We start from the raw sequence: 17,649 nt of genomic DNA, 5'->3' as shown, positions 1-17,649 counted from the left end.
TTTTGTTTCTGTTTTGTTCTGTTTTGGTTTTGAATTTCTGTTGGTTTTCTCTTTGAATGTCTGATAGCATACTGGGGTTCTTCTGTCAGGTCTTTCTAGTGCCTTATGTTCTATTGGATGCAGTATTTCTGTGTCTTATAAATGTACATGTTTCCTTGACTTAGTATTTGACTCAACACTCTGCCATTAGTCTGGGGCTTGGACAGTCTTCTTTAAACCCCTTTATTGCCAGGACAAGCAACCTCTGAAGTTTGGACTACCATGAGAAAACAAAGAAACACCTTACAGGCAAAGGAGCAGGAAAAAACCCATAAGACCAAATAAATGAAGAGGAAATAGGAAAAATGCCTGCAAAAGAATTCAGAGTAATGATAGTAAAAATGACACAAAATCTTGATAACACAATACAAAAAATACAAGAAACAGTTAATAAGGACTCAGAAGAACTAAAGAACAAACAGCAATGGACAACAAAATAACTGAAATTAAAAATATTCTAGATGGTATAAACAGCAGAATAAGTGATTTGGAAGATAGAATGGGGGAAATAACTGCCACAGAGCAGGAGAAAGAAAAAAGAATAAAAAGAATGGAAGACAGTCTCAGAGATGGTGCTGATAATATTAAGCACACCAACATTCAAATCATAGGTATCCCAGAAGAAGAAGAAAAAAAGAAAGGGTCTGAGAAAATATCTGAAGAGGTTATAGTGGAAAACTTCCCCAACATGGGAAAGGAAATAATTCATAAAGTCCAAGAAGCACAGAGAGTCCCATACAGAATAAACCCAAGGAGAAATACACCAAGGCACATATTAATCAAACTAACGACAATTAAACACAAAGAAAAAAATATTAAAAGCAGCAAGAGAAAAGCAACAAATAACATATAAGGGAAAACCCATAAGGATAACAGCTAACCTTTCTACAGAAACTCTGCAGGCCAGAAGGGAATGGCAAGATCTACTGAAAGTCCTGAAAGAGAAAACCTACAGCCAAGAATACTCTACCCAGCAAGAACCTCATTCAGATTCAACAGAGAAATCAAAAGCTTTCCAGACAAGCAAAAGTTAAGAGAATTCAGCACCACCAAACCAGCCTTACAACAATTGCTAAAGGAACTTCTCTAAGTAGGAAACACAAGAGAAGGAAAACACCTACAAATACAAACCCAAAACAATTAAGAAAATGGTAATAGAAACACACATGTCAATAATCACTTTAAATGTAAATGGATTAAATGCTCCAACCAAAAGACACAGACTGGCTGAATGGATACAAAAACAAGACCCTTCTATATGCTGCCTACAAGAAACCCACTTCAGAGCAAGGGACACATATATACTGAATGTAAAGGGATGGAAAAAGATATTCCATGCAAATGGAAGTCAAAAGAAAGCTGGAGTAGCAATATTCATATCAGACACATTAGACTTTAAAGACTATTGCAAAAGACAAGGAAGGCTACTACGTAATGATCAAGGGATCCATCCAAGAAGAACAGATAACAACTGTAAATATCTATGCACCCAACATAGGAGCACCTCAATACATAAGGCAAATCCTAACAGCCATAAAAGGGGAAATTGACAGGAACACAATGATAGTAGGAGACTTCAACACCCCACTTACATCAATGGACAGATCATCCAAACATAAAATAAATAAGGACACACAAGCTTTAAATCACACATTAGACCATCTACACTTAATTGATATTTATAGGACATTCCATCCAAAAAAGACAGAATACACTTTCTTCTCAAGTGCACAAAGAACATTCTCCAACATAGATCACATCTTGGGTCACAAATCAAGCCTTGGTAAATTCAAGAAAACTGAAATCATATCAAGCATCTTCTCAGACCACAACGCCATGAGACTAGATATCAATTACAGGAAAAAAAATGCAAAAAATACAAACACATGGAGGCTAAACCATACAGAATTAAACAACCAAGAAATCAAAGAGGAAATCAAAAAATATCTAGAAAAAAATGACAATGAAAACACAACAACCCAAAACCTATGGGATGCAGCAAAAGCAGTTCTAAGAGGGAAGTTTATAGCAATACAGTCCTACCTTAAGAAACAAGAAAATTATCGAATAAACAACCTAACCTTACACCTAAAACAATTAGAGAAAGAACAAAGAAACCCCAAAGTGAGCAGAAGGAAAGAAATCATAAAGATCAGAGCAGAAATAAATGAAAAAGAAAGGAAGAAAACAACAGCAAAAATTAATGAAACTAAAAGCTGGTTCTTTGAGAAGATAAACAAAATTGATAAACCATTAATTAGCCAGACTCATCAGGAAAAATAGGGAGAAGATGCAAATCAACAGAATTGGAAATGAAAAAGGAGAAGTAACAACGGACACCTCAGAAATACAAAACATCATGAGAGACTACTACAAGCAACTATATGCCAATAAATTGGATAACCTAGAAGAAATGGATACATTCTTAGAAAAATACAATCTTCCAAGACTGAACCAGGAAGAAATAGAAACCATGAACAGACCAATCACAAGTACGGAAATTGAGGCAGTGATTAAAAATCTCCCAACACACAAAAGCCCAGGGCCAGGTGGATTCACAGGCGAATTCTATCAAACATTTAGAGAAGAGCTAACACCTGTCCTTCTCAAACTCTTCCAAAATATAGCAGAAGGAGGAACACTCCCAAACTCATTCTACGAGGCTACCATCACCCTGATACCAAAACCAGGCAAAGATGTCACAAAAAAAGAAAATTACAGAGAAATATCTCTGATGAATATAGATGCAAAAATCCTCAACAAAATACTGGCTAACAGAATCCAACAGCACATTAAAAAAATCATATACCATGATCAAGTGGGGTTTATCCCTGGGATGCAAGGATTCTTCAATATATGCAAATCAATCAATGTGATACATCATATCAACAAATTGAAGGATAAAAACCATATGATCATCTCAATAGATGCAGAAAAAACTTTTGACAAAGTTCAACATCCATTTATGATCAAAACTCTCCAGAAAGTGGGCATAGAAGGAAATTACCTCAACACAATAAAAGCCATATATGAGAAACCAAAAGCCAGCATTGTTCTAAATGGGAAAAACTGAAAGAATTCCCTCTAAGAACAGGAACAAGACAAGGGTGTCCACTCTCACCATTATTATTCAACATAGTTTTGGAAGTTTTAGCCACAGCAATCAGAGAAGAAAAAGAAATAAAAGAAATAAAAACTGGAAAAGAAGAAGTAAAATTGTCACTCTTTTCAAATGACATGATATTATACATAGAAAACCCTAAAGACTCTACCAGAAAACTGCTAGCACTAATTGATGAGTTTAGTAAAGCAGCAGGATACAAAATTAATGGGCAGAAATCTCTTGCATTCCTGTACACTAACAACAAAAAAGCAGAAAGAGAAATTAAGGAAACTCTCCCATTTACCATTGCAGCAAAAAGAATATAGTACCTAGGAATAAACCTGCCTAAGGAGGCAAAAGACCTGTATGCAGAAAACTGTAAGACATTGATGAAAGAAATCAAAGACGACACAAACAGATGGAGGGACACACCATGTTCTTGGATTGGAAGAATCAACATTGTGAAAATGACTGCACTACTCAAAGCAATTTACAGACTCAATGCAATCCCGATCAAATGACCAATGGCATTTTTCACAGAACTAGAGCAAGAAATCTTACGATTTGTATGGAGATGCAAAAGACCCTGAATAGCCAAAGCAATCTTGAGAAGGAAAGATGGAGTTGGTGGAATTAGGCTTCCTGACTTCAAACTCACACAAGGCCACGGTGATCAAGACTGTGTGGTACTGGCAGAAAAATACAAAGGAAGATCAATGGAACAGAATAGAGAACGCAGAGGTAAACCCAAGCACATGTGGGCACCTTATCTTTGACAAAGGAGGCATGAATATACAATGGAAAAAAGACAGCCTCTTCAATAAGTGGTGCTGGGAAAATTGGACAGCAACATGCAAAAGAATGAAATTAGAACACTTCCTAACACCATACACAAAAATAAACTCCAAATGGATTAAAGACCTACATGTAAGGCCAGACACTATAAAACTCCTAGAGGAAAACATAGGCAGAACACTCTATGACATCCATCAAAGCAAGATCTTTTTTGACCCACCTCCTAGAATTATGGAAATAAAATCAAGAATAAACAAATGGGACCTAATGAAACTTAAAAGCTTTTGCACAGTGAAAGAAACCATAAACAAGACTAGAAGGCAACCCTCAGAATGGGAGGAAATACTCATCAATGAAGCAACGGACAAAGGATTAATCTCTAAAATATACAAGCAGCTCATGCAGCTTAATACCAAAAAAGCAAATAACTCAATCCACAAATGGGCAGAAGACCTAAATAGACATTTCTCCAAAGAAGACATACAGATGGCCAACAAACACATGAAAAGATGCTCAACATCACTAATGATCAGAGAAATGCAAGTCAAAGCCACAATGAGGTATCACCTCACACCGGTCAGAATGGCCATCATCACAAAATCTGGAAACAACAAATGTTGGAGAGGGTGTGGAGAAAAGGGAACTCTCCTGCACTGTTGGTGGGAATGTAAGTTGGTACAGCCACTGTGGAAAACAGTTTGGAGGTTCCTTAAAAAACTACAAATAGAACTACCATATGATCCAGTAATCTCACTACTGGGCATATACCCAGAGAAAACCATAATCCAAAAAAGAACGTGTACCATAATGTTTATTGCAGCACTATTTACAATAGCCAGGACATAGAAGCAGCCTAAATGCCCGTCATCAAATGAATGGATAAAGAAGATGTGGCATATATATACAATGGAATATTACTCAGTTATAAAAAGGAATGAAATGGAGCTATATGTAATGAGGTGGATAGACCTACAGTCTGTCATACAGATTGAAGTAAGCCAGAAAGCGACAAATAAATACTGTATGCTAACTCATATATATGGAATCTAAAAAAAAAAAAAAATTGTACTGATGAACCCAGTGACAAGACAAGAATAAGCATGCAGATGCAGACAATGGACTGGAGGACACGAGGTTGGGGGGCGGGGAGCGAAGGTGAAGCTGGGGCGAAGTGAGAGAGTATCATAGACATATATATACTACCAACTGTAAAATAGATAGCCAGTGGGAAGTTGCTGTATAACAAAGGGAGATCAACTCGATGATGGGTGATGGGACAGGGAGGGTGGAGGTGAGTTGTGGGAGGGAGGGAATATGGGGATATGTGTATAAATACAGCTATTGACTTTGGTGTACTTCAAAAACTGGTACAAGAATGTAAAGCAATTATATTCCAATAAAGAGCCAAAAAAAAAAAAAAAAAAAGGTAGTGCTACTAAGCCTTAAGTTTCTTAAAAATCTCCATACCCTTTAACAACCCCAAATAAAACATTAGAGGATTGCATGCAGTTGCATATTAAAACTAATGCATCATAGTCAGAAAATACTGATGTTTTCAGTCAGTACCATGACAATCTGTAGGACAGCTATGCAATTATTAAGTACTTTATTGGTAAAATTATTTCTTTAAAAAGATTATCATCTCAATGGATACTCAGAAACTCTAGAATAAAATTCAACATTTATTACAGATTATTTTAAAAATCTGGAAATAAAAACATGCTCTCTAATAGTATTAGAAAAAGTGTTTTATATGAAGCCAAGAGCAAAAATAATATTTAATGATAAAACACTACAGATGTGTGCTAGATTCTGCCAATTGTCTCCCTGTCAGTGCTGCCTCTTATAGTGGTAGGATCCACAAAGTTGTAGCTAGTTACACAGAAAAAGAAAAGAAAGTGAGTTAACATTATATATAATATGATTGCAGAACTTGATAATTACAGAATAATTTTGAGAACTATTAAATTACTATGAGATCTACTACTATGACAACAATTAAAACAATTTTATAAGATACTTACAAATAGGACTTTTTACTGGAATCTATAGGTTTCTTATAGATCAGTCACTGTAGTTAAAAAAAGCAGTAAATATGAAAATAAAATTAAATACATAGGAAACTACATACATCTAAATGAAAAAAGAAATAAAACTTTATCTAGGAATAAGAATTGAAGGATAGTATGCTCCTAAGTCTAAATAATGTTAATATATCAGTTATCTACAAATTAAAAAGCAAGTCATCATCATTCTAATCTAAATGCCATCAATTAGAATTCCAATGGATTTTTTTTTGAATTTTTTTTATTTTTTAAAATTTATTTATTATTTTTTTGGGGGGGTACACCAAGTTCAATCAACTGTTTTTATACACATATCCCTGTATTCCATCCCTCCCTCAACTCCCCCCCACCCTCCCTCAACTCCTCCCCACCCTCCATCAAGTCCCCCCCATCCTCCCCCTCCCAGCCCTCTAAGGCATCTTCCATCCTTGAGTTGAACACCCTTTGTTATATAACAACTTTCCACTGACTATTTTACACTTGGTAGTATATATATGTCTGTGCTACTCTCTCGCTTCGTCTCAGCTTCCCCTTCACCCCCTGCCCCCTCCCAAACCTCGAGTTCTCCAGTCCATTCTCTGCATCTGCATCCTTATTCTTGTCACTGAGTTCATCAGTACAGTTTTTAGATTCCGTATATGTGACTTAGCATACAATATTTGTCTTTCTCTTTCTGAATTCACTCTGTATGACAGACTGTAGGTCTATCCACCTCATTACATATAGCTCCATCTCATCCCTTTTTATAGCTGAGTAATATTCCATTGTATATATATGCCACATCTTCTTTATCCATTCATTTGTTGATGGGCATTTAGGTTGCTTCCATGTCCTGGCTGTGGTAGATAGTGCTGCAATAAACATTATGGTACATGTTTCTTTTGGGGTTATGGTTTTCTTTGGGTATATGCCCAGTAGTGAGATTACTGGATCATATGGTAGTTCTATTTGTAGTTTTTTAAGGAACCTCCAAACTGTTTTCCACAGTGGCTGTACCAACTTACATTCCCACCAACAGTGCAGGAGAGTTCCCTTTTCTCCACACCCTCTCCAACATTTGTTGTTTCCAGATTTTGTGATGATGGCCATTCTGACCGGTGTGAGGTGATACCTCATTGTGGCTTTGACTTGCATTTCTCTGATCATTAGTGATGTTGAGCATCTTTTCATGTGTTTGTTGGCCATCTGTATGTCTTCTTTGGAGAAATGTCTATTTAGGTCTTCTGCCCATTTGTGGATTGGGTTATTTGCTTTTTTGGTATTAAGCTGCATGAGCTGCTTGTATATTTTGGAGATTAATCCTTTGTCCGTTGCTTCATTGATGAGTATTTCCTCCCATTCTGAGGGTTGCCTTCTAGTCTTGTTTATGGTTTCTTTCACTGTGCAAAAGCTTTTAAGTTTCATTAGGTCCCATTTGTTTATTCTTGATTTTATTTCCATGATTCTAGGAGGTGGGTCCAAAAGGATCTTGCTTTGATGCATGTCATAGAGTGTTCTACCTATGTTTTCCTCTAGGAGTTTTATAGTGTCTGGCCTTACATGTAGGTCTTTAATCCATTTGGAGTTTATTTTTGTGTATGGTGTTAGGAAGTGTTCTAATTTCATTCTTTTGCATGTTGCTGTCCAATTTTCCCAGCACCACTTATTGAAGAGGCTGTCTTTTTTCCATTGTATATTCATGCCTCCTTTGTCAAAGATAAGGCGCCCATATGTGTTTGGGCTTCCAATGAATATTTTAATCAATAAAAGTATTCCTAAATTAACATGGAGCAATAAATGTGAAAAATCACCTAAACAGCTTTGATAAGGGAGGAAATAAGTAGATATTTCCCTACCAAAAACTAAATTGCAATGACCCTGTGATACTGATATAGGAATGGATTGGCAAAACAGAAGGATCAAATAAAAGGTCCTGAAGTAGATAAAAGTCTCATGAAAACTAGAATAATTTAATACATATTAAATACGGTTTTCCAAATCTGTTAGAAAGACAGCACTTCTGAGTAGGATTATATATATCTTGCTGATATCTAGAAGCACACTATGCATTAAGGATAACTCTCTATCTGCCACTTATGTGGAAAACATCCTTTCCTAACACAAAACTTGCATTTCAAATGAAGTGGTGTTGATGTACAATATTGAAAATTGTTTTGGAGTCTAATCTACTGATCTTTCCCCTGGCTGAATATCATATCCACTCTTCCTTCTAGAGTGTGTAACTCATCTAAGAACTCATATTTTTATTCAGAAATATTGCGTCAACTTTTAAAAATCTTGTCATCTCTTGTCTTTTCTTTCCTCCTTCCCTCCCTCCCTTCATTCCTCATTTTCTTCATTTCTTCTGTGAATCTATTTGTGAAAGTATTAGAAGATATTTTGAAAATATTTCTATTTCTAGACTTTTTTTTTTTCACTTTGAGAAAATGTAGGAAAGCTAAACGGATACTGGGAAGGCTGAATGGAGAAGTTTTTAAAAAGGAAGATAATCTCTTTGGGCTTAATACTGGCAGTAAAACATTACATGTCCTACCCTGCCTGCTACCTTTCTTTCCCTGAAAAATGCCACTTTACCAGTTCTCTGTAGCTCATTTTTTTCTGAATATTTTAAGGGTCTATCAAGTCCTTTTTATTCTGTACCTTAAACCCCTGCATCTCTGCCAAATGAGGTATAAGAACATCTCAGAATATAAACATACTCAGGTCTCTTTCACCGTAAAAGAAATGAATAAACCAACAGTTAAAATACTTCCTTCCATAGTCCATTCACCACCACCCCCCAAACTAATACCCCTTCTCTCTGATCCCCTTCAAAGCTAATCTCTTTGAGAAAACCATTTGTATCAGTGGTTACAAATGTGAATTATCATCAGGATTGTCCAGGATTGTTATATGTTATGTTTTGATATGTGTATTTCTATCTTCAATCCAAGTAACTGAATCAGGATTTTTCATGGGTCTAGAAATCTACAGTAATGTATGGTGAATGGATAATATTAATTCTGTGGGAAATAGAGGATTTCCTGGGAAACTTGGCAAGTAATGGAAGTTTCCTAGAAAAAAAAAATCTGAGCTGAGTAGGATTTAGCAGAGCAAAAGAGGGTAGAAAAATGTTAGATTAACAGTGGTTCTCCAACTTGACTATACATGAGAATTGTATGGAAGGCTTGTTAAAAAACGAACAAACAAAAAACAAAAAAAGAAACAAGGGAGGGCTTGTTAAAAAAATTAAAAATCAAATAAAAAACAGACCACTGATTCAGTAGGTTTTGGGAGTAAACCAGATTTTGCATTTCTACTAATTTCCCTGAATATGCTGATGCTTGTCTGGGGACCACACTTTGAGAACCACTGTTCCACAGTGAAAAAACAGTATATGAGACAACCTGGAAACTATAAGGGGTTATGATTGTTTTGAGGAATCACAATAGACTCAGGACTGTTAGAATGGAGAAGTCACAGGGTAAATAAGTAATAAATATAAAGTTTCAGAATAAAGAAGATTCAAGTCTTATAAGACATAAGGGACAGTGTTTGAAACTGTAGAATTTATACTAAGAGCAATAAGAAAATATTGATGGTTTTAAGCAGTAAGCTGACATTAAACATTGTAAAATATCACTTTGGCTGCTGCATGAAGCATGAAGAAAGACAAAACTATCATTTAGGAAACTTCTCTCATCTAGGTAAGCGATGATGCTACTTGAGCTAGAATAGTGATGGAAAGAAATGAAAGATTGGGCAGCTTAGAAGCATTTATAAGAGGAAAATCAACAGGATTCAGTGACTCATTTTATTTCCAATTTGAAATGCACTGACTACCCAGCACAAGAGACTGTATACTTACAATCAATCAGGTTGCTGTCCTAAAACAATCAGTTAAATTCCTACATCACTCTATGCCTAGATAATGAATACCAATAGATCAAAATGTAGCTGTTCTTGTATTTTTGTCCATTCTCGAAATTATTCCACACAACAGAGATTAAGATTACTCAATCTTAATTGAGTTAATTATGTATAGAAGCCTATTATCAGGATGATCACCAAAATACATGAGTAAAGAGAAAATTAGTTAAATCCATGCTTCTTGAACATATTTAGTTCCAGAATACCCTTTGAGAAAATTATGAAAATCATTACTCCCCAGATGCACAGCTAACACTCTATATACAATTTCAAGGGATTCACAGCGCCCTTGATGCCTTTCCTCGAAGACCTCCCTCCATGTAATATGGGTCCCATATTAATCATTGTTGAATCAAGACTGCAGGTTTAGAATCTCAACATGTACCTAGTGAGTTGTTTAAATGACTTAAGCCTGTAAAAACTGGTAAAATTTTTAAACTCTTCACACTTTGATGAGGAATAATAATATCTAAATGGGGCATCTCTTTAGATTATAGTGAGGATTAATTTAAATGTTTATGAAAGATCTTTTTAAACTTTAATTGCTCTAAAAGTGCTACTTATCATTTTTGTCATTAATACTGATAATATGAGGAAAACTCTATCCCTGGAAGGATTGTGAGATGCTCAACTAGATTATTCAGAGAAACTGAGGAAATTAATTACTGGGAGAGTTTTAGAATAGGCCAGATAGATCCAGGTTGGTTTGAGGCCAGCATCACTTCTGCTGGACCACCCTGCCTCCTGTGTTATCATTTAACACCTAGTTATTAGTTGGACACACATTAGAATAGGGAGCCATAAGTATTCATCTCCTCCTGTCCAATGTTTAAAAATGAGTTTTTCTGCATGGTTCAACAGTATAGAACAACACTTCAATATAAGGATCATTTTGCTGCCTTTTTTTATGCCTCCCTAATCTTTTTAATTACTACTACTGCCTAGAGTGCTCATTAAATAAACAGTATGTTTTCACTCCATCTTGAAGCTAAAATGGAGTTGCAAAATGGATTTTATATGGCTCTTGGGTAAACTAATTGACCCAGTCAGGGCTCTTAGTCTGTTTAAATTCTTGGCAAATATGTTGTCACCTACCTTCAAGGTTACTAAGCCCTGCTAGATACAACTTTCTTAAAGTTGAAATACAAAAAGTTTATCATTTCTATCTTTGAGAAAAAGTAAACAACATCATCAAGTTTCTCCCCTTTCCCCTTTAATAGAATTTGAAAACAAATTTAACTTTTAATAGGACTGTAAAATTAAATTAAAGCAAAGGACAAATTGGCTGAATGTGAAGCAAGTTTCCCATCAAATATACCAATACTTCTTAATTCCACCTGCTTTCTCTAGGCAGAATATATAAAGATTGTTTCTGGTTCAATGACTTATCAACCAGCTATGTCAAATGTATTATTACTCAGCCATAAAAAAGAACAAAATAATTCCATCTGCAGCAACATAGATGGACCTAGAGATTGTCATACTGAGTGAAGTAAGTCAAAGACAAATACCATATGATATCACTTATATGTGGAATCTAAAAAAAAGGTACAAATGAACTTAACTAAAAAACACAGAGTTACAGATGCAGAAAACAAACTTACGGTTACCAGTGATTCTGTTTTTGCAGTATTTTTCCCTTTGCTTTTCCGTTATAGAAGTTTCTACTGACATGTCCTTAATCCAACTGACTTTTTCCCTCAGCCATGTCCAACAGACTAATGAACCTATCAAAGGCATTCCTTTCTTCTGTTGCAGTGGTTTTGATTTCTAGCATTTCTTTATTTTTTCTTAGATTTTGCATCTCTTTGCTTACATTGGCCATCTGTTCTTACATGCTGTCAACTTTATCCACTAGAGCCCTTAGCATACTAATCACAGTTGTTTTAAATTCTCCATCTGTTAATTCCAATTTCCCTGCCATATCTGAGTCTAGCTCTGATGCTCACTTTGTCTCTACAAACTGTGTTTTTTGCCTTTTAGTTTGCCTTGTAGCTTTTGGCTGGAACCTGAACATGACTTACTGGGTAAAAGGAAGTGAGGTAAATAGGTCTTTAGTGACGTGGTGGTAAGGTGTATGTGGGAGGGGAAGCATTCTATCATCCCATGATTAGGTCTCAGTCTTTTTGTGAGCCTATGTCCCTGAGCTGTGATGTTTAAAAGTGCCTCTCAGTGATTTTTTACACCCCTAATTGGGACAGGTTGACTAAAGAGGTTGGGAATTGGATATTTCCTTTTCCCAATGTATAAGGCTGGAGGGGGTTGGAGTTGGGTGTTTCTCTTCCCCCAGGTTGGTAGGTTCTGATAAATACGTTTCTCTTTAAGATAGATCTTGTTTAGGTCAGTATACGCTTGTGTATTTCAAAATGCTTACTCTCCCACTCCCCATGCAGAAAGCACAAAGGAATTTTTATTCACTCTTCACTATGAGAACCTGGTAGGAAGTAAAACTCACAAATATGTGGTGATCTCTACATGACCGGGACCACTTGAAGTTTTTAACTCTCAGACTTATACAGACTAAGCCTTCAACAATAGGCCAATTACAATTTAGGTTTTTCTACCTTAGTGGTGTGTTTCCCTTGGAATTTTCTGTTCACAGATTTCTGTGCTTATAAATTATGATTCTCTGTGTCCACCTGTCTATCTCTTTCAATTTGGGAGACACAGTTTGCTCTGTGACCTAACTTCTCTGAAACATCTAAGAAGCATTGCTGATTTTCAGTTTGCTCAGTTTTTCTTGCTGTTAGAATGGAGTGATGACTTATAAGTCCCTTAGAATCTGGACTGGAAAGTGGCAGAAGGTCTATTTAAAAAAAATAACTTTCTTAGTTTGCTGGGCATTTTAATCATGAGTGCATATTGATTGTTTTCAAATCATTTTTCTGCATCTATTGAAATAATCATGCATTTTTCCTTTAATCTCTTGATATGGTAAGTTACATTGATTTTCAACGGTTATATCAACCTTATTTTCTTAGGATAAATCGTACTTGGTCATAATGTGTTTGAACAATTTGCTAAGGAATTTTGTGTTTATATCCATGAGAAATATTGGTCAATTTTTTTTGTAATGTCTTTGTTGATTGTTTTGCTGGATTCACAAACAAGTAGGGCAGTAATCCCTCCTCTTTTTCAAAAAATGTGTGCATGAGATTCATGTTATCTCTTCCTTAAATGTGCTCTTTTAGCAGAGGAGTTGATAAGAAATTCCACTTCTTTAATAGAATTAGGGCTATTCAGATTGCAACCTTTTCTTATGTTAATTTTGGTAGGTTGTATTTTTTCAATAAACGTTTCCATTTCATCTAAATTGTCAAATTAGTTATAATGTTTTAAATGTGATCTCTTATTCTTTTAATCTCTGTAAAATCTGTATTGATAAATCCTTTTCAAGCCTGATATTGGTAGTTTTTGTTTTCTCTCTTATTTTCATAATCAATCTAGCTAGAGATTTATCAGTTCTACTCATTTTTTTTCATTAATTTTCTCTGTCAGATATTTGTTCCTGTCAGATAGTTTGCTGCTGCTGTTGATTTCTGCACTTATTTCCACTAACTTCAGGTTTAATCTGATCTTGTCAAATTGAAGTCTTTGATATTGATTTTAGATCTTCTTCTCTAACATGAACATTTGTAGTTGTGTTTCCAACTAAGCAATGATTTAGTTTTATCTCTTATTATATCATTTATAGACCATGTATTCCATATATTCTTTTTTAAAATCTTTTTAACATTTATTTATTTATTTATAATTTTTTTTTTTTTTTTAGCTGTGTTGGGTCTTCGTTGCTGCACATGGGCTTTCTCTAGTTGTGGTGAGCAGGGACTACTCTTCATTGCGGTGCATGGTCTTCTCATTGTGGTGGCTTCTCTTGCTGCAGAGTGCGGGTCCTAGAACTTGCGGGCTTCAGTAGTTGCAGCAGGAAGGCCCAGTAGTTGTGGCTCGCAGGCTCTAGAGCGCAGGCTCAGTAGTTGTGGTACATGGGCTTAGCTGCTCCGTGGCATGTGGGATCCTCCCAGACCAGGGCTCAAACCCGTGTCCCCTGCATTAGCTGGTGGATTCTTAACCACTGTGCCACCAGGGGAGTCCCTAGAACATATATTTTTTATGATGCATTGTTTAATTTTATTATCATTATTAGTGATCTTTATTAGTGATTTATTATTAGTGATTCCACTGTGCTCAGAAATTATTCTCCATATGACTTTGGTCTAGTCAAATATTTTGATGCTTGTCTTTAAATTCCAACATATATTATAGTTATCATAGTTTTAATTTTGGTTCTTCTGTTTATAATTTTAAAGTTAGTTTACATTCCTAGTTTTAGTAAGTCTGTCACCAACCTCAGGATATAGTTACAGAATGTTTTTATCTCTATTTTATGAATGCAAAAACTAGACCCCAAGTCATAAAAGAAGTCACATAAAACTTAAGACAAGAATACTGTCCCACTGATACCTCATCCAGATCTTGATTCTCCTTCTACTGGTACTATTTCTGAAATAACAAATTGTAATTTTATTATTGTCTGAATTAGCATGAGGTAATTAGCAACTTTTTCATACAAAAATTCCTTTTAGCTATCAGAGTGTGTCAAAGTTTATCTGTTCTTGACACTCAGCATGTCCTCATTATACCTACATGAGCCATTTAGTGCATTTACACATCACACACATAATCCATGAAATCCCAGATGCTATTCTGAGTGCAGCCTCGGGAAGCAAGTAGGAAATCCATTATCAGGAAGGTAAGAAAATGTGCACACTATTATTTAATGGCCTGGAGAAGCTGCTCCAACAGTGACAGGTGAAAATAATTCTGGGATGGATATGAGTCAAATTGCCGTATATGTACTGACTTTCCTTCAGTACATACTCAGCTCATAACTTGCGCTCATGCTGACAAGACCCTCTAGCTAAGTTGATTTCTGAAGAAGTGAGTTTTTTATTAAGAGACCATTCAACGGATCTTTGTTTCCAACTACAGGAGGCCAAGATTTGGGGACATGCAAGAAAAAAAATTGCAACACCAGAAAATTATCAAGCGATGCAGGAAATGTTGAGATATGATCCAGAGCTGTAGGAATTGGAGACAAATATTTACTAACATACAAATTTAATTTTTCCTCCCATGGGTATTCATCATTCTTGCACTCTACACATTTTCTTCATGGCTCTTATCAAAGCCTGTAATTATGTATGTATGTGTGCGTGTGTTCTAGGTAATATATGCTAAGAAGGGCAGATCCTGGATTTATCATGTCTTTTATTTTGACCTACCTAGAACTAGCCAAGTGCCTGACACACATTAGACACTAAAATACTCTTTGAAATTACACATCAGTAATTCCCCTCTCTGGTAGCTAGCTACACTACAGAGTAACTTTTCCAAAAGATATTCTCATATTCTCTAAAAAGGCAGACTACACTGGCCAGGGACCACCATTCCAAAAAGGATACTCCTGGCCAAAGAGGAGAACACACAGAGAATAGTTGTGATTGCAGGACAGTTGGAATATATTAATAATACACTACAGTGATAAGGAAATTAAGGAGAGGTAGCTGTCAGAAGAAACCTTTGATAGCTTAGTTTTAAAAATATTAATCTTCCTGTATTGGATATGTAAGTGTAAATGGAATATCATTATGGATGAGGGATTTGAATTATAGGTGGAATCAGGAATAATATCAGCACTGCAGTCATATTTTCATAGTTTGTTGCAAATGTAAGCAAATGAGCTAGCATTGAGAATAAGAGCAGAGAGAGAGAGACAGATCTGTGGCTTGTAAAGTACTAAGAATTAAAGAGCTTGACAAAGAACACAAAGCAATAAGTAAATTAAAACTACCAATTTTTTTTTAACTCATGTGCTGCCTTGATATTGTTAATGCTTTAGGTAAAGAAATAAATTTATAATCTCTGCAAATTTCCATTTCAGCTAGCAATAAAATAAAATATGATTTTCCAAAATCAGAAATACAAAAGGGGAATCTTTAAAGAAATCTGCAAGTCTTACTTTTTCTTATTCTTACTCTTTCTTCCCTTTGCATCTCATAATTAGTTTTTGTAGTCTTAAGAGGGTTGGTAGAATAGGAAATTCATAACTCTGAATGATAAAAACCTTTTTGCAAAAGAAACATGATCTACTTTTATTTGGGATTTGTTTGTATATGTGCATGAAAGTTTGTACTTTTTTCATTTATGATTTTCACATTTTCCTATGATCTGCAAGCTTCCATATTTTTAAGAGTGTAATACAAATCAAAAACATGAGTAATGCTTAGTTAACCGAACATTTGTTGCTCAAATTTGTCATTTTAGGAGTTTAAATTGAGTAAGTAGGAAAGGAAAAACTTGAGCAAGAAGGAATCCTGCAGACAGTAGCTATTCTTGGGTTTCATAGGTCAAACTGACACAAAACTGTCACTACAAATAAATATCTAAAAAAGAAGATACTTTAGTAAGTTTAGCAAGTTACTTCACACTTCTGGGCTGTCAACTCTAAAACTCCATGGCCTTAGGAATCATTGAGAAATATGCTTATGGATAAGAAAAAAAAGCTTAAAATATTCCTACTCTGTGACACTGGAAGGATTTCAAATGTTCAGATAACAAATAATGAAAAGTATAATCACACTCATTCGGGAAGGTACATTCTTTGGATTCTCTCCAAAAGTCACCTTTATCAAGGGTGATTAGGATTATAAATATTAAACTTAGTTGAAATACAAATTTCATAATGAAAATTCTGTGGACCAGGACGCATTCAGCTGACACAAGAGAAATCTGAAGGAGATTTTAAAGTGGGAAATAAGCATTGTTGAATAGATTTTCCATATTTAAGCTGCACACAGATTTTTTGTTTGTACTTAAGGATAAATTTATTGACTCTGAAGAATTAAGAATTTAATTAAGGAGCATTACTTTTGCTTCATTTTCCATTATAACAACTTAGTACAAATAATGCATGTACTTCATATTTATGTAAGAAAAATAAGTGTTGCCTTCTATAACTCTGACTCCTGCCTGTTTTCCCATCCCTAATAATATCAAACTCTTAGTGACAGTCACTGAAAATGCTGACAAATCAATTTAAAGACATATACTCCAGCACTATCCTTATCAACAGCTACAGAGAAAGTAGAGAAAATCTGTCATTTAGTAGTTTCAAGGAAGTTTGGGGTCTCTAGCAAGGTAGAAATAGGTTTGCAAAGCCAAAAGAATAGAATAGATGAGAACTGCTGTTATAAAATTAATGGAATAAGAAAGAGATGAATTTCTAATTTTGTAAATGGCTATTTGCTATTAATAGCATTTTTATATATATCAAAATAGTAAGTGGTCATTGTAGAATGTTTGGAAACTACAAAACTGTGTAAAGAAGACTCTTCTAAAACCACATGCAATTCCATTATTTAATGTTTGAAGACTCTTTTCAAGACATTTTGTATAGTTGGTACCATATTGTATATACAATTCTATATTCTTTTTTATAACGTCATGAATATGTATGTGTTCATAAAATCACTTTCTTATTACTATGATCCCAATGACCCAACAGTAATCGATCACAAATGACCTATGTTCTATAATGAGTAATCATTTAAATCAAAGTAAGTATTCCCATAAAATTTCCAGATCCTTATAACTTTTCATACTGAACGTGAAAGGACTTATTTTCTTTGGTATAAAGTGGCTAAAGATTAGAATGAGAGAAAATTAAAGTCAGTCAAC

The sequence above is a fragment of the Hippopotamus amphibius genome, chromosome 1 (assembly GCF_030028045.1).
Source record: "Hippopotamus amphibius kiboko isolate mHipAmp2 chromosome 1, mHipAmp2.hap2, whole genome shotgun sequence".
In the NCBI taxonomy this organism is placed as follows: domain Eukaryota; kingdom Metazoa; phylum Chordata; class Mammalia; order Artiodactyla; family Hippopotamidae; genus Hippopotamus; species Hippopotamus amphibius.
The sequence above is the reverse complement of the archived record's forward strand: the minus strand, read 5'-3'. Positions refer to the sequence as shown.